General features: G+C 50.9%; 1 long non-coding RNA gene across 1 annotated transcript in view; it reads left to right on the forward strand.

Moving 5' to 3' along the window:
- The first annotated feature begins 839 nt into the window (after window positions 1–839).
- The window catches only part of LOC145723814 (uncharacterized), a 19131-nt gene continuing 2089 nt past the window's right edge, over window positions 840–17881 (forward strand). The window contains exons 1-2 of the long non-coding RNA XR_014149124.1: window positions 840–1292; window positions 4677–5336. This is a non-coding gene — a long non-coding RNA (uncharacterized LOC145723814). The remainder of the gene's footprint in view (window positions 1293–4676; window positions 5337–17881) is intronic.

Here is a 17881-nt window from a genome sequence, read left to right on the forward strand (position 1 = left end):
AATGGTTTACGCTCATCGCGACCTGAGGCCAGCATCCACTTCTTTCATTTACTGTGCTAATAAAGAAACCCATGTGTTACTGTATCCCAGACCCTTGGGACTACTGTGGTAACAGCATCTCAGGGTAACTGGGTTCCTTTGTGATCTTATGTACTTTATTTTATGCGCTTAAAAAAAACATGATTATGAAAATTGATCCATTGCCTCCCCAGATACCAAAGCAGTCCATGGTACAAAAAGTGAAAAATCCCTGCCTTATATGAGGCCATTTTTATTTTTAAATGGGGAAGTCCTCTGTATACTGACTTGGAACACTGTCAAAACACAGTGCTGAGGGGCGCCTGGTTGGCTCAGTCGTTAAGCGTCTGCCTTCGGCTCAGGTCATGATCCCAGGGTCCTGGGATCGAGCCCCACATCGGGCTCCCTGCTTGGTGGGAGGCCTGCCTCTCCTTCTCCCCCCCCACCCCGGCTTGTGTTCCCTCTCTCACTGTGTCTCTCTCTGTCAAAAAAAAAAACAAAAACAAACCACAGTGCTGAGTGCAGTACGAAAAGCAGGATACACCAGTGTCTGCGTCCGAACCAGGCTGGGCATCTACGTTTGCTCGATGGCCCTCAAATGCCTGCAAGGGGCCCCAAACAGGGGTCATCTCTGGTGTCTGAGGGAGACCTGTCACTCAACACTCTGAGTCCTTTTTTTTTTTTTTTTTTCATATCCGTGTATATTCAGAAAGAGCTCAGATTCTGGAAAGATGGCCGGGGCTCTGGTGGCAACAGTTTTTGAAAGTTTGAACTATCTCATGGTTAAAAAAAGGAAGAAGAAAGAGGGAGAGGGAGAACTCGGTAGGCAGACGTCGGTAAACCCCTTTGCAGTCCCAGCTCTGTGGCCCTGGGTGCATCTGAGGGCGGCTGTCCACCCACTCAGGCTCAAGGGGAAATACCCAGCCCCCAGCTCAGGCCTCAACACCCACTGCCCAGCATCTTCCTTCTGGATGAATCATGTGTTTGTGGACTGCAAGGCAGGGTTATCCCAGCCAGGAAGTGCTGAGAGTCATCAGCATGGAGGCAGCCCCTTAAAGCGGAAAAAACACAGCCCTCAGAGGCTGGAGATAGGGGTTCAAGTCCCAGCCTGGCCACTCAATTCACAGCTTGGGCTCTCAATGATCTCAGACAGAAAGAACCTGCCAGGTCTCGCTCAGTAGACCTGCAGATGCTTCTGGACTCCCAGGTGGGCTCTTCCAGCCCAGAAGCTCCTCTGCTTGGGGAACATGGGGAGCCCTTGGCAGCCACTAAAGGTAGGAGTGAGGATGAATGGGGTGTGTTCTGCTGTGTCTTAGGGTGGGAGACTTTCTCCCCCTCCGCATCCCTGCACTGCCAGCCACCACAGACCCAACTCTGGGTGATGCCTCCTCTCTATGCCCTCTTGCCCCTGGCCCTGCAGATACTCAGGCAGAACCAATAGCCAGGCAGGACAAAAACAGAACACTAGGACTGTTGACTCCCAGGAGCAACCCCAGAAGGTAGGTGTCTTTTTCTCCATTTTACAGATGAGGAAACGGAGGCTCAGAGAGGGGGAGAAGGCCACCTGGGGTCACACCGCCCTTATGTGCTTTTTCACCCGGGTCACTTGGTAGGGCTACCTTACCCCCTGGGGACAGCCCTGTCTTGGCAACCCCAACCTCACACCCAGCCTAGAGGTCCGCTCAGGGGTGCGGCCCGTCTCAATGTGAACAGGACTATTTTTAGTGTCCACAGCAGGGGCTAGGGGCCAAAGTCAGGAGTGACAATGGGGGGAAGGGGGTGGGGCTCCTGGCGGCCGCCCCCGCACCCAGCAGCCGCCCCATTTCCTCGAGGAACCAGGCCGTGCACAATACAAGGAAAGCCTAGTGGGGAGTGGCTGGGGGCTCCCGTGGGGGGGGCTAACCTGGCCCATCAGGGCAGCTGGGGGCCCAGAGGAGGCCTCCAGACCAGAGGGAAATGGACCATTAGGCCAGCTGCCTGGCCCCGGGCAGAAGTGATTGCTCATGCTTTACGCTGGTGCACGCATCCACTCACACAATGCACACGCATGCACACACACACACACACACACTCACACAGGGGTCCCTTGTTAACTCCTAAGCAGGGCAGGCCCTCATCCTCAGAGGCAGAGAACTGGGTCCTGGGGACTCGACAAGGAAAGATTCCCCCCACCTCCCAAGGCCAAGCAGGAATTAATTTGGGGGTCCAGGTGAGAAATGCTGTCATGAGCACCCCAGACACTCTGCCAGGGTCCTGGCCTGTTGGGGAGGTGGGTCCCTGTTGGGGAGGGTCCCAGCCAAAGGCTGGGGCTCCCAGTCAAGAGCAGCTATGTGACAGGAACAGGTGGTGCCCCCCAGCCGAGCAGGGAGGGCTCCTTTCTTGCCTCTGTACAAAAGGGGTTCCCGCTCTTCTGGGCAAGATGAACTGAACTTGATGTCTGAGGTTCTCACGTGTTCTGCCGTGGCTTGGGGTGGGAGACTTTCTCCCCCTCCCCATCCCTGCACTGCCAGCCACCACCGACCCAACTCTGGGTGATGCCTCCTCTCCACACCCATGTTTATGCCATGCCCCCCACCAGCGATGCCCTCCTCTGCCTCCCCATTCTCCTGCCATTGTTGTAGCTCTGACAACAAGGACAGTGACATTCTTGTTTGCCATCACATCCGCCAGAACCAAGCACAGTGCCTGACACGTAGTCAGTGCTCAATAAATACCTATGGGGTAAAATCCTTGCCTCCTGCTGGAGGCCTCTCCTCCTCTCACCATGGACAAAGTTATCTCCTGGGAGCTTCTCAATGAGGCAGCCACATTCATCCCACTGGAGGGACAAGGAAGCAGACGAGGGAAGGACCCAAGATCGCTGACTGAAGACCACACAGTGAGGAGCAGCCTGGGTGGCGCTCCTGTCTAGACCTAGGGTCCCCCGGTCACAAGCCCACATCTGCTCCCTTCCCCTCCCCAGCCACCAGCTCTCAAGTCTGAAGCTGGTGTCCATACCATAGCAGTCCCGCGGAAAGATGAAGATGATGGATGGGTTGTGGAGATGGGTTCACGTGCGGTGGAGCTGCACCCAAGGATCCGGAGGGGAAAGCAGATGGTTTCTGGACCTGCATGAGGGCAGGCTCTGCACAGAATGAAAACTGACCCACTGGACATGTTCAAGCACTGGTTGGTGGGGCACTCCTGAGCAATGAAAAGAAAGGGACAGCGGATCTGTGCAACAATATAGAGGAATCCCAGAGACATCAAGAGGAGGGAAAGAAGCCTGGCACAAAGAGTACGTGCTATCTGATTCCACTTATGAGAAATTCTAGAAGAGGCAAAACTAAGCCAGAGTGACAGAAACCCGATTAGTGGTGGCCGAGGGCCAGGAGGTGGGGTTGATGGGTGAGGGACCCAAGAGAGCTTTTTGGAGGTGATGGAAATGTTCTGCATCCTAATTAGATGGTGGTTACACAGGATATATATACATTTGTCAAAACTCATGGAAAGATACACTTAAAATGGATAACCTTGGGTACCTCGGATTTTATGTTAATTACATCCCGATACATTTGATTTTAAAAAATTGGCACCATCCCGTCAACCTTGAGAATTTATGATCGCTTACGAGTCAGACTGCATTCTTTCTGGTCCTAGAGGGTGCCTCCTCCCAGATGGTTCAAAGACCTACCCCTGAGGTTGCCCGTAGGTACCTGTCTGGCTGGTTTCCGGGAGCAGAAGGCGCTGCAAAGCGAACGCAGGCTGCTGGGTGCTGAGCACCTACCGTGGGCCGCGCTGAGCTCCACGTGGGTAACTCATCTTCCCCTAAACATCCAGTGCTGGGGGTGCTCTCATCCCCACTCCAGAACAGAGAACGGTGAGGAGGAGGGTTCTTGCTCCAGAGTGCTTCGCTGGCAAGTGGGAGTCTGCCCTGTGAGAGGGTGTGCTGGAGCCCCTGGTCAGCCTTCCCAGCGGTCCCCTCTTTCCTGGCCTCAAAGGTTCCCCACCCTTTCCATGAAACAAAAGCCCAGCAGAGGCACGGGCACACCCTCCTTAGAAGGCAGTTTGGTGCTGTTATCTTGAGGAGCCCGAAGAGGTTTGAGCCCTTCCAGGGAGTTTATGGAGGCATTCCTCCCAACACCTGCAGCCTGCTTGTTCCAGTTCCTGGCTGTGTGACCTGGGCCAGGTGCCTCTGCCCGCCTGTGTCTCCGCGTGCTTATCCGTAAAGTGAGGATTAAAAATACTGGTTACCCCATGGGGCCCCTGGCTGGCTGGGGTGGTAGCGCATGGGACTCTTGATCTTGGGGTCATGAGTTCAAGCCCCACATTGGATGTGAAGCCTACTAAAAAAAAAAAATACTGGTTACCCTTAATGGGTACGGGGTATTCGGTCGCTGATTAAAATGTTTTGGAACCAGGGAAGAGATGGCGGTTGTGCCAAAATATGAATGTGCTAAATGTCACGGAAAGGTGCATTTTAAATGGTTAATGTTATGTTATGTGAATTTCACCTCAATAAAAAAGAAAAAGGAGGAAAAGGAGATCATGCATTAAGGAAAAAGCTATCTACCTAAAAGGTGTAGTGAGGATTTAAAAAGCAGCAAATGTCAAGCACTTAGAAGAGCGCCTGACCCATCGTAAGCATGCAATATGTTTTTATTTCTGTTGCTGTTTAGTGCTTCCGATTGTTGGCCAAGCTGCCATCTTCCATGACCAGCCAGCCAGCCAGCTGCATCAGCCTCCTCCTGGGACCCCTGCTCCAGCCCTCGCCGGCCCCACCTCCTCTTTTCCCCTGTGGCAGCCAGAGCAATGGGGAATCCTATTAAAACCCAAGACACATCAAGCACTCCTCTGCTCAAAGCTCTCCAACATCTCCCCATGTTATGGGAGAAATAGCTGAGGCCCTGCATTCCCTGTCCCCTGACACCCCCAGTTTGCTCTCATCTTCCATCACTCCTTTCACTCAACCAGTCTCCAGCCACACTGGCCTCCTTGCCTTTCACCCTTCCCCCTATGCCAGGCACGTTCCTGCCCCAGGGCCTTTGCACTGGCTATTCCTTTTGCCTACAGTGCTCTTTCCCCAGATTCACACAGATGCTGCTCCACCTCCTTCAGGTCTTTGCCCAAATGTCAGCTTCTCTGAGAGGCCCTCCCTGACCATCCTCATGAAATTGCTCTGCTCCAACCACTCATCACGCCCTCACTGACTGTACAGCCTGATGTGATATTGTACACTGACTTGTTTTCGGTGTTTTGTCCATCTCCCCATGAGCTAGGAGCCTTCCTCTCTCTCCACAGGGGCTTTGTTTCCTGCTGGGAGCCCAGCGTGGCACACGGTAAGCCTTCCATAAATCTTTGTCGAATGAATGAGTGAATGCATGAATTCATTCATTTGATCATTCAGCTGGGCCCAGCATGTGTGAGTCCTAAGGGGCGGGGACCCTGGACTTCCCCAGTGGTCCCAGTACCACCTGGCACGGGAATGATGGGGGCATCTGTGGAAGGGAGACCTCTCCCCGGTTCGGGATCATGCTACCTGAGGAGTCTGGAGTGGCAGGAGGGCCTGGGACAAGAACCTTGGGCCAAGGGCCTGGCCTGCTCCCACCCCATCCCTAGCTCTCTCCCCTGGGACTCTAGACTCCGCTTCCTCCCCCTGCAGCTGTTCCAGCCTCTTCCTCTCCTCTCCCTCTGGCCTGAGCCTCCTCTGGACTTCATCTTCCCCCTCAGCTGCTCTGGGGGGGCGGGAGGAACTCCCTGCATCCTCCCCTTCCCCGCTCTCCTGGCCTGGGCCTGAAAGCCTCCACCTCAGGCTCAGCACCCCACCACCACCCTCCCCTCCCCTCCAGCCACCTCCAGGGGGCAGGTCTGGGGAACAGGGACCAGGCAGGAGTCCCAGGTCCCTTGACAGGCCTCTCAGCCCCTGCCTTGCTGGGTGACCCATCTCTCCACTCAGAGGCCAGCTGGGGAACTAGGCGCCCTGTGCTCCAGTCTCAGCTGGGCTACATGCTAGCTGTGTAGCCTTAGGCAAGTCACTAACCCCTCTATGTGTCAGAATTGGTCTTGACGCAAGGATGCAACACAATGATGTGGAGCAGCTTTGGAAATTGCAAAGTCCCAAAGCACCCTTGGCTGTGTATTTGTGCCGGGTTTCTGACCCAACGAACCCAGAACTCTGAGGGAGAACCTCATAGTGACCCCTAATCTATCCCAGATGTTATCTACCATCATTATCTTTATCGTTACAGCATCAATAATACCCTCAGGTTTGAGAAAGGCCATAGTCAAAGTCCATCTCCTTTGAGACAGGGGTAAGGTGCCAGAGAACATTCTAGAATAGCACCCCTCCAGCTAAGCCCACTATCCCCCAGGGAACCTCGCAGTTATGCAAAACAGGGAAGAGTCATTATTATTCCAGTTTACAGACCCAGAGAGCCTTAGGTGGCCTGACCCCAAAGCCCAGGCTCCATTTCGGTCCCTGGCTGACAGACCGGGGTCCCTGTTCAGACCTCCATACCTGTACCCACCTGAGTACTCCAGGAACTCCTGCTCAGCAACTCCTCTCCCTCATTCTCCCCAGGCATTTGCCTACCCTTCCAGGGTCCTTCTGATTCCATCCAGGCCGGGAGCGGCCAATGCCAGATCCCTTTCCCTCCTGATTCCAGAACAAGAGAGGCATTGAGAGCCTCGGGGGCCCCAGGCCTAGATTAGTTCAGATATATCGTCAACTGCTACCGCACGGGATGGACTTTTGTTCCCATCTTTTTTTTTTTTAAGATTTTATTTATTTATTTGACAGAGACACAGCGAGAGAGGGAACACAAGCAGGGGGAGTGGGGGAGGGAGAAGCAAGCTTCCCGCTGAGCAGGGAGCCTGATGTGGGGCTCGATCCCAGGACCCCGGGATCATGACCTGAGCTGAAGGCAGACACTTAACGACTGAGCCACCCAGGCACCCCCTCTTATTCCCATCTTAAAGTGAGACTCAGAGCAATTAGGTGAGCAACTCACTCAAGGTCGTGTAGCTAGGGGGAGTGCGAGCCAGAGATGAAACTCAAATCTATCTGACCAGAATGCCTTCAAAGAGCTCTGACATTGGGTGACTTCATTCCCAGCCCTACTCCTCAGTCTCCTCATCTCTAAAATGGCCTGGAGGCTCAGGCAAAGCTTCATGAGATTTGTTGAGCTGTGAGAATTATGTTGCAACAGTTTATAAAATGCCCAGAACAGTGGGCACACAGAGAAGGCATCACTGAGGGACTAGGAGCTCTGAGGTCAGGCCGACCTAGGGCTGAGAGCCAATTTTGTCTCTGCTCAGGGAGACAATCACTCTATATCTCTCTGAGACTCACGAAACTCTTCTGGAAAATAGGAAGGATCAGCCCCTCTCATGAAGATGGTGCTGGTCCCCAAAGCTTAATTTTTTAAAAGTTAAACCATGGCTCGCATCCAAATAAAAAAGTGAGCACTTGCCCAAATCATATATAATCCATTAGTATTAACTCATCAGCAGAACGGTGAGGCTGGTTCAAAACATTTAAGGGCGGCTGAAATGTCGATAGCCAATGGAAGGCAAAACACGGAGATGAGATCGTGAAACTGGTTGGGGCGCCTGGGTGCCACAGTCGGGGCGATTAAGTGTCCAACTCTTGGTTTTGGCTGAGGTCATGATCTCATGGTCCTGATCTCAGGGTCATGAGATCGAGGCCCATATCTGGCTCCACACTCAGTGGGGTGTCTGCTTGAGATTCTCTCTCCCTCTCTTTCTGCCCCTCCTGCTCATATTCTCTCTCTCTCAAATAAATAAATAAATCTTTAAAAAAAGCAAAGATTATGAAACTGGTTAATGTCGTACAGGACAAAACAACTGTAACCTTTGGAATGGTCTTTTCTACTGGAGGAAAAGGATTTGCAACTTACATCTACAAGGGGAACACACAACTTCCCCAAGTGTGGGCCCTAAATATTAGTGTATGACAGGTGAAACCAAGATCTCTTCCCCCAGAGAGTTAGGTACCCCTTGGGCCAACCTGTTGGACCATGCTCCAGCATGTTGCTGAAAGGACGTGCGGCCCTCCTCTGGCATTATTTCCAAGTTTGGGATACTTTTTTTTTTTTTAAACACGCGGCTGCAATGAAATAATGGAGGTAGGAGGAATTTATAAATTTTAAAGTGCTGAATGCCTCTTGGCTCATTTGTGTAGTATAGCTTCTTGGCTTATTTGTGTATGGTCTTATTTATCTTTATGTCCTTCCAGAGCTCTCTGATCAGCAAGGCTGGCACTAGGGTGAGGCACTGCTGAACCTCACACAATCCAGAAGTATCCTTTAGATGGAGCCCCCAGTCACCTGCTGACCCTCTGGACAGCCTGGACAAGTCTTTATAGTTTCACTTACTCAACAATGATTTCCTGGGGACTTACTTGCTGCCACACACTGTCCTGGGCACTTGGGATGAAGCAGAAAACGAGACAGACCAGTCCCTCCTTCCAGGGCCTAGGATCTAGACAGGAGACAGAAAATTAACCAAGGTAGAGGCTAACTCATTACAAATCACCGCAAGCACCTAAAAGGAAAAGAACACGAGCAGAGCCACCAGCTTCCTCGCCAGCAGAGGAAAGCCTCCCTAAAGAGGGGACATTCAAGCTCAGGCATGAGGAATGAGAGCAGGCCAGCCAATGGAAAAGTTGTGGGAAAGGCATCCCAGGTAGGAGGTACGGCATGTGCAAAGGCCCTGGTGCAGGAACAGGCTTCAGGGAACAGAGAGAAACAGTGTGGCCATTGTTTAGAGAGTGGCAGGAGATGGTGTGCGGGAAGTCAGCAGGACCCGAATTGTGGTGAGGGTGGTGCGGGTAGAGGGAGATCTGGCAAGAGACCTAGACTTAATCTAAATATAATAGGAAGATACGGAATGTTTTGGTCAGACACCTCCATTACCCCCACCTGGTTTCTGCCTCAGGGCTCCAACCAGAGGTTTTCACAGTGTGGTCCCCAAACCAGCAGCATCAGCGTCGCATGGAACGCGTTAGAATCGCAGATTCTTGGGCCCCACCCCAGACCTGCAGATCAGACACTCTGAGGGTGGGGCTCAGCAATCGGTGTTCTATCAAGCCGTCCAAGTGATGCTGAGGATGCCTACGTTTGGGAACCACGGCTCTGGAATCAATCAACAACCCACAAGTTAGAAACGCGACCCAGAGTTGCCACCTGGTGGTATTTCTTGGGAACTACAACCTGGACACCACTTGCACCACTAACCTTTTTTGATGCCCGCAGGACACCTTCCACTGAAAGGACCCAGACCACGGTCATGGACAGGAGGGTGGCTTTAGAGTGTGCCTGTCCGCTTTTCTCACATGCAAGGACACACAACATAGGAGGGTTTCCCCGGTGATTAACTTAAGGTTTTCTTCCTGCTACACTTGGGATAAAACGAAATTCTTACAGTCTGTTCTCCCCATCTCTCTCCTCTCGTTCACACACTCCCTGCCAGCCACACTGGTTTCCTTGCTGTTTCTCATCCCAGGGCCTTGGCATCTGCTGTTCCCTCTGCCTCTAATGCTCTTCCCCCCAGATTTGCATGGCTAGCTTCTTCGGTTCATTCAGATCTCTGTTCAAATGCCACCTCCTCTGGGAAGCCTTCCATGACTACACTCACCAAGGAGCTCCAGCCCTACTCCCTGACTATGACCCTGTCTTCTTTCTCCTCATCCCTGACATTAGTTCATATATTTATTTGATTTTTCTCTATCTTCCTTATGAGACTGGGGGTTCCAATGAGGCAAGGATGATAGTTTGTTCTGTTCAATGCTATATCCCCAGCACAAACAGTCGGTGCTCAGTCGATATATACTGAATGAATATACTCTGCGAGGCAGGTATTATCACCCTCTTTCCCACCAATGGGGAAACTGAGGCTTAGCAAAGCAATGTGACTCCCTCAAGTTTATGCAACAAGGAAGTGGCTGGGATCTAGATTTGAAGTAGGAGTTTTGGAAGCTGAGGTGTGAACTATGTCCGCCATGGCAGCTTGGGGTTCCTGAGGCTGGGAAGACTTTTCGATCAGGCTGCCACGTCTCCCATCACCCAAGATCAGCAAGCAGGCAGGTTGTGAGATCTGAAGGATGTTCTTCAAGGTAAAGAAACAGAGGGCAGGAATCCAGTGCTGAGATCCTAAGTGGGACGGCACCACCAGGAGTGTGGGGCAGCCCCCAGTGAAGAGGGGGTACCCGGGTATACAGCAGGAGGGGGGCATGGATGCAGACATCCTGCAATGGGTCTTAAGTCCTATGAGGTATTCAGATCTCTCTTTGGTAATTAGTGAGGATGAAAATCCTGTTTTTAATGATCTGAGCCTGTGACCAAATTCTATTTCGTATGCAAACATGATGGCTAGGGGGTTTGTTTTGTTTTTACTAATTTTTAATGGACTTAATTTTTTTAGAGCAGTTTTAGGCTTGAAGAAAAATTGTGCAGAAATTACACGGTACCCTTATACTTCCTCTCCCCAACACCCACAGTTTCTCCCGTGATTAACACTTTGCATTAGTGTGATGCATTCACTACAACTGATGAACCAATATCAATGCATTATTTTTTTAAGATTTCATTTATTTATGTATTTATTTTAGAGAGCGAGAGAGTGAGTGTGGGCGGTGGGGGGAAGGGGGCAGAGGGAGAGAGACAGAATCCCCAGCAGACTCCTTGCTGAGCATAGAGCCCAACACAGGGCTCAATCTCACGACCCTGAGATCATGACCTGAGCCAAAACCAAGAGTCAGACGCTCAATCGACTGAGCCACCCAGACGCCTCGAGCACAGTGTGTATTTGCTTGGTTTTAATATACAGTGAACCTGCCAGGAAAGCGACCTCCACGTAAGTTGGGAACAGGCCAAGCTGTGTTTGGTTCTGAACTTTCCCTAGAACTGCTAAACGTTTGGGACTATCGTGCAGTCATGGTGTTTGAGTTGCCAGAGCTCTTGATTCAGCCCCCAGATTAGAGGTGATTCCACCCTCGGCCATGTGATGTGTTTTTTTTATTTATTCTGCCTGAACAGTTACATATTAATTTGTTCTAAATTATTTTCATTTTATTTTCTTTTGTATTACAATTAGGGTCTTATTTAAGATTAGGTGTCAGTAGGTTATGTCATTTATGAATATCATTTGAGAAAAAAAAAGAAGCATTGCAACTGTTAAGAGGATCACTGGCTCCCACAGGGGTCATCCCAGCGTTCCTCCTCAAGACAGTCACAGGCGGAGGAGCGTCAGCCCCTCAAAAGGCACTGTGCTGGCTAAGCAACTTACCCACTTACCCGAGAATCAGTATCTCTGCACAGTTTCCCTGCCGGGTCCTACCCAATGTGTGTGGCTACCCCGCTTTACAGAGCGGGAAACTGAGGTTCAGACAGAATAAGTGCCCTGGATGGAGCTAGAAATTGAATCCAAACCCATTCTCCCAACCACCCAGCATCCAGCCCTGGATTTCCTGGGCCTGCTGGAAAGACCATGTTGGGTGAGCTGAGCATCCCCAGGCCTGAAGGCCCCAGGAAGGGGTGGAGAGCTACAAAGGGGAGCAGAGAGGTCAAGGGCACAGGTTCTGGCCAGGGTTCCAATCTGGGCTGTGTCACGTGTGACCCTGGGACAGACACTCCCCCTCTCTGAGGCTTGGTGGTCTCATCTGTAAAATGGGTCACCAAAGTGTGGGAGGTACTGTCCCTTTCCATGTTACCAGGCTGGAAACTATGGCTCATAGAAGGGAAGTGACATACCCCGTGTGAAATAGGGGGAGAGGTATGGGGTGGTCCTTTAAGGTAAGGACACACTCCATTGCCCAGTAAGTTCCCCAAGGCTCCTTCAAAGCCCAATTTGAGACTCATAGGTCAGTAGGCAAAGGTTAGGGGTCACTTGCCATTCCTCAACCCATCCACCCTCATGAGACTCCCACAGAGCAGAAGTATCTGAAAGCCCCCAGTGAGCCATCAGGGCTGGGGGATGCTGTCCTCAGAAGCACTGCCTCAGCTTCCCTGTGCTGGACTCCAGCTCCGAAACAGATCCCAGATCAATCCATTCTTCTCCGTCTCTCCTACCGCTGCCACCCGAGTCTAGGCCATAATCACCTCCTGCCTCCCTCCTCCTCACTGCCCGCCCAGCAGCCAAGGAGATCTTTTTTTTTTTTAAAGATTTTATTTATTTATTTGAGAGAGCGAGAATGAGAGAGAGTACATGAGAGGGGGGAGGGTCAGAGGGAGAAGCAGGCTCCTCGCCGAGCAGGGAGCCCGATGCGGGACTCGATCCCGGGACTCCAGGATCATGACCTGAGCCGAAGGCAGTCGCTCAACCAACTGAGCCACCCAGGCGCCCCAAGGAGATCTTTTATAAATGTAAAATTGTATGAAGTTACTCCATTGCTTAAACCTTCCATGGCTCTCTATTGTTCCTAAGCCAAATGCTTCTACATAGTTCCTAGGACCCTGCCCACCTCTCTCATCTCATTTCCCACATTTCCCACCCTCTACTTTCCCACCTGCTTCGTGTATGTTCAGGCCACACTGGCCTCCTCCACGTGCCTTTAATGCACCTGCCATGTTCCTATCTTAGGACCTGTGCCCACACTCTTTCTCCTCCTTGATCAACCCACACATAGCCCCGTCCTTGCCTTCATTGGGCAAACCCTCCCTCCCTTCTTCCCTCCCTCCAACAAGACAGCTTTTCCTTTCCATGCCACCTTCTTGCCTCCCCTCTCGTCTCTGCCTGGCAAGAATCCCAGTTTGCAATGATAGATTTGTCTGATTATCTTCTCCCCACTTGATTGAGCTCCACCTGACCAGGGACACTGACTTGTTTTGTGCTGTGTACTGAGAACCTAGAAGTATCTGCCCCAGAGGAGGCGCTCAGGAAAGCCTGCTGAATGGCAGACTGCAGGCATGAAGGGCCACTCATAGGGGAGGGAATGGCTCATCTCCACCAAGTGGACGAAGACATCCAAGAAGGCAGAGGGAATCCCAGGCACAATTCAGTTCACTGTTCAGCAGCACATCGTGTTGTGCACTGGGAACAGCATCGTCCAGAACAAAGCTCTGAGCCACACCGCCTAGCTGCGCAGTGGAGGCAAGTCACCAAACCTCTCGGAACCGTCCTGTCCCCAACTACCAAACGGCAGAGGTGGAGAAGTGACTTCATTACAGAAAACCCAAACCTTAGGGCATTAGGACGCAATACGCTGTTGAAACTCCAGTGGAACCGGCAATTCCGTTCCGTTTCTATCGCCGCAGCACGAATCACTCCAGGATTTAGCGGCTTCACACAACTATTTTTTCCCTCGCTGTTGTGAGGCAGGAATTTGGGAAAGGAACAGCTGAGCACTTCCTGCTTTGTCGCAGGCAGATGTTGGCCAGGCCTGTGGTTATTTGAAGGTCCAATGGCTGCCTGTTGGCCAAGGACACCAACATGTGGCCTTTCCACCATTGTGGTCCAGGGCAGTCGGCCTGGACCCCTTCCAATATCTCAATTTCAAGCAACCTGCTGGATGACGATTGCCTCCTATCCTTCCAACTCATTCTCTCCGGTACTCCAAACCCTGCAAACCTTCAGTCCCAGTGGGACCTCTGATCCATGGAGCCTACCACCTTTTCCCTCATGTCCTCACTTCCCTCCTCACCGGCTAAAGGCCATGGGCATCATTATTCCCATGCACTGCACCCCCCCAGGTACCCCCGCCCCTCTCTGGCTAAATACCCACTGGTTGACGCCAACACTCTGTCCCTCTGTGCTTGTCCCCCTGCAGTGGAACGTGGCTGGACAGTGTAGCACGGAAGCCGCCATGCACTGGGCTCCCCTTACTTACATGATGGCACCTGGCTGACTCAGTTGGTAGAGCATGCAACTCTTGATCTTGGGGTTGTGAGTTTGAGCCCCATGTTGGGTGCGGAGATTACTTAAAAATAAAATCTTTTTTTTTTTTTAAGAGCTTTCCCTCCCTCCCTTCCTTTCTTTCTATCTTTCTCTCTTCCTGTTTGTATGTATTTAAATTTTCTTCTGCTCTCTCTAAATCCCACTCCCTTGGGCTCCCACCATTCTACCTAAACTCTTTCCTGTCAAAGTCACGATGCCCTCTCCTTTGCTAAATCTGCTCTTGGTTCTCGGGTTCTCGTCTTCCTTGACCTCTCAGCAGCATTTGAGACACACCCACAATTCTCCCTGCTTTGAAGTGTTTTCCTGACTTGGCTCTCAGGACGTCTGCCCCTGGCTGCTCCCTCTGAAGCTCCTTTGTTGCTTCCTTTCCCCTTAATGCCGGATGCCCCGAGGCTCAGTCCTCCACCTTCTTCTCTTCTCTCTGTTCACTTCCTTGGAGATCTCATCCAGTCTTATGGCTTTCAAAGCTATTTCTACAATGAAGACTCCTGTATTAGTCTACTTGAGCTGCCAGAACAAGAGACCGCAGACTGAGTGGCTTAACAATAGAAATTTATTTTGTATTTCTCCTGGCTCTGGAAGCTCAAGGTGCCAGGAGGGTTGGTTTCTGGTGAGAACTCTCTTGCTGGCTGGCTGCCTTCTCCTCATGTCCTCACATGGCCTTTCCTCTGTGCACACTCAGAGACAGAGAGAGAGAGAGCTAGGGAGAGGGAGAGAGAGAATGAGAAAGAGAGAGAGAGAGAGGGAATGCACTCTGAGGTCTCTTCCTCTCCTTACAAGGACACCAGTCCTACTGGATTAGGGCCCCACCCTTATGGCCTCATTTAACCTTAATTACCTCCCTAAAGGTTTTATCTACAAATACAGTACATTGGGGGTTAGGGCTTCAACATATGAATTTTGGGGAGATGTAATTCAGTCCATAACATGACAAAATTACATCTCCTGCATAGACTTCTCTCCTGGGCTCCGATTCATGCATGCAACTTCTAACTAGGCATCTCCACTTGGAGGTCTGATGGGTACCTCAAACTGAACAAGTCTCAAATGGAACTGCTAATTCCTTCCTCCTTTCCCCACCTGAAAAAGTTTTCCCATATCCTTCCTCATCTCAGTTAGTGGCAAATGCCTTCTTTCAATGCCTCTGACCCAAAGCCTTGGAATCACCCTCAATTCCTTTCTATCTCAAAACCCCATCCCCAACCTGTTCTTTTGGCTTTACTTTCAGAATAAGCCCAGAGCCTAACTTTGATTCAAACCATAGCCATCTTTTGTCTGGATTGTGGCCGTGGCCTCTTCCCTGATCTCCCTGCTTCAGCCCTCGCTCCCATTCCATTTATTCTATACCCCGCTGCCCATGAGATCCTGTAGAAATGCAAAGCTGGGCCTGTCCTCCCTCTGGTCAAAACCCTTCAGCATCCCCCACCTCACTCAGAGCAAAAGCCAGAGTCCTGACCATGATGCACAAGGCTGTGCATGGTCCAACTCCAAGGGAGTCTCCCTGACGTCATCTTCCCTTTGCTTGCTCAGTTCAGCCACCCTATCTACAGGCCATCCCTTCCACCCACCAGACACGAATCCCCTCCACAGTCTTTGCCCACCCCGTTCCCTCTGCCCTCGTGCCTCCCTGCCTCACCTCTTCCTGCTGTTTGCTCAAGAACCACCTTCCTGGTGAGGCTTCCATTGACCACCTCTACGAAGCGGTACCACAGCACTCCTCTCTCCCTTCCCTGCCTTATTTTCTCCACAGAGCTCATCACCATCTGATGTGCCATACATCTCTCCATGGAACGTGAGGTCGTGAAAGGGGGACTTCATTTTGTTCACAGGTATACCCCAGTCATAACCACTCATGTTGATTGCACCCTAGGGTGTCAGCATATTTTTTAAGGGCTTTACTGTATTCAGTCATTTAATCCTGACAAGAGCCCAATGAACTGGGTCTATCAGTTAGCTATTACTATAATAATGTTGCATAACAAGCCACCCCCGAAGTCTGTGGCTTACAGCAACAAATATTGATTTCTCCCTCTCTCATCTGCAGTCTTTGGGGTTTGGCTGATCTTGCCTGAGCTCTGTGGGGCTTGGCTCCATGTTATGTCTGTTGTGTGTTTCTTCCACTGTTCCACACCAGCCTGTTTGATGCTGGGGCTTTGGATAGAAGCTCTAGGTTCCCTAAACAGTACAGAACATTCTCCTCCTAGCTGTTTAGCTGTCAGTCAAAAGGGATAGAGGTCATGAAAACATACAATTTAAAGTTTAATACAAACTCAACATCAAAACACAAAACTTTCTTCACACAGACTTTCCTACAGAAACTTCAACTGGGACTCTGTTTCAAAAGACTCAATGCACCAATGACAGTCCCATCCTTATGGTTGAGAAGGAAACTCCCAGGGGCGATACTGAAAACAGAAGACCTTGGGGCACCTGGGTGGCTCAGTCGTTAAGCGTCTGCCTTCGGCTCAGGTCATGATCCCAGGGTCCTGGGATCGAGCCCCGCATTGGGCTCCCTGCCCGGCTGGGAGTCTGTTTCTCCCTCTGCCTCTCCTCACCTCCACTCGTGATGCTCTCTCTCTCTCTCTCAAATAAATAAATAAAATCTTTAAAAAAAAAAAAAAGAAAGAAAACAGGAGACCTCTTAAGGCTTAGGTTGGAACTTACACATTGTCACTTTCATCTACATTTCACCCGCCAAAGCATATCTCATGGCCAAGCTTAATATCAATGGAGTATGACCAGCCCTGGCTGGGGGGAGAACATGACAGTCACTGAATAGTAACCTAATCTGCCACAAGATATTTCATGCTACATCCTCTCTTTTTTCTTTTTTTCCTTCTTTCCTTCCTTCCTCTTTCTTTCTTTCTTCCTTTCTTTAAGATTTTATTTATTTATTTGAGAGAGAGAGAGAGAGCACACCAGCGGGGGGAGAGGGGGAGGGGCAGGGGAGAGGGAAAAGCAGGCTTCCCGCTGAGCGGGGAGCCCGAAGTGGGGCTCCATCCCAGGACCCCAAGATCATGACCTGAGCTGAAGTCAGATGCTAACCTGACTGACCACCCAGGCACCCCTCTTTCTTTCTTTTTAAACAGATGAGGAAACTAAGGCTCAGAGACATCAAATAAGTTGTCCAAGGTTATACTGCTAGTAAATGACAGAGCTGGAATCCAACCAAGTTAGAGTCAAGTTTACAAATGTCATGGATGCCAGGCCAAGGGATTTGGACTTTCCCTGAAGGCAATGAAATGCCACTGAAAACTCTTGAGCAAGAAAGGAACACAGTGGTTAATAAACTTTCTTCCAGTGGCAGTGTGTGTGCAGGATGCCTGGGAGAGGGAGAGGGAGGGGCTCCCCGAGGTAGTTATAAAACTTCAGACCAGAACTGATAAGGGACCGGGCTGGAGCAGTGTCAAGAAAAGGGGGGAGAAACAGTAAACGTAAAAACCAAATAGAAGAAGACAGAGGTGAGAGACAAACTGAAGGACTTTTTTTTTTTAATTTTTATTTTTTTATTTTATTTTTTTAAGATTTTATTTATTTATCTGACAGAGAGAGAGACAGGAGAGAGGGAACACAAGTAGGGGGAGTGGGAGAGGGAGAAGCAGGCTTCCCGCTGAGCGGGGAGCCCAATGCGGGGCTCGATCCCAGGACCTTGGGATCGTGACCTGAGCCGAAGGCAGCCGCTTAACCGACTGAGCCATCCAGGCACCCCTAATTTTTATTTTTTTCAAGATTTTATTTATTTATTTGAGAGAGAGAGAATGAGAGACAGAGAGCACAAGAGGGAAGAGGACAGAGGGAGAAGCAGACCCCCCGCTGATCAGGGAGCCCGATGCGGGACTCGATCCCGGGACTCCAGGATCATGACCTGAGCCGAAGGCAGTCGCTTAACCAACTGAGCCACCCAGACACCCACTGAAGGACATTTTAAAAACGCTTTTTCGGGGCACCTGGGTGGCTCAGTTGGTTAAGC

The sequence above is a fragment of the Leptonychotes weddellii genome, chromosome 10 (genome assembly GCF_054177405.1).
Source record: "Leptonychotes weddellii isolate Sample4059 chromosome 10, ASM5417740v2, whole genome shotgun sequence".
Classification (NCBI taxonomy): Eukaryota; Metazoa; Chordata; class Mammalia; order Carnivora; family Phocidae; genus Leptonychotes; species Leptonychotes weddellii.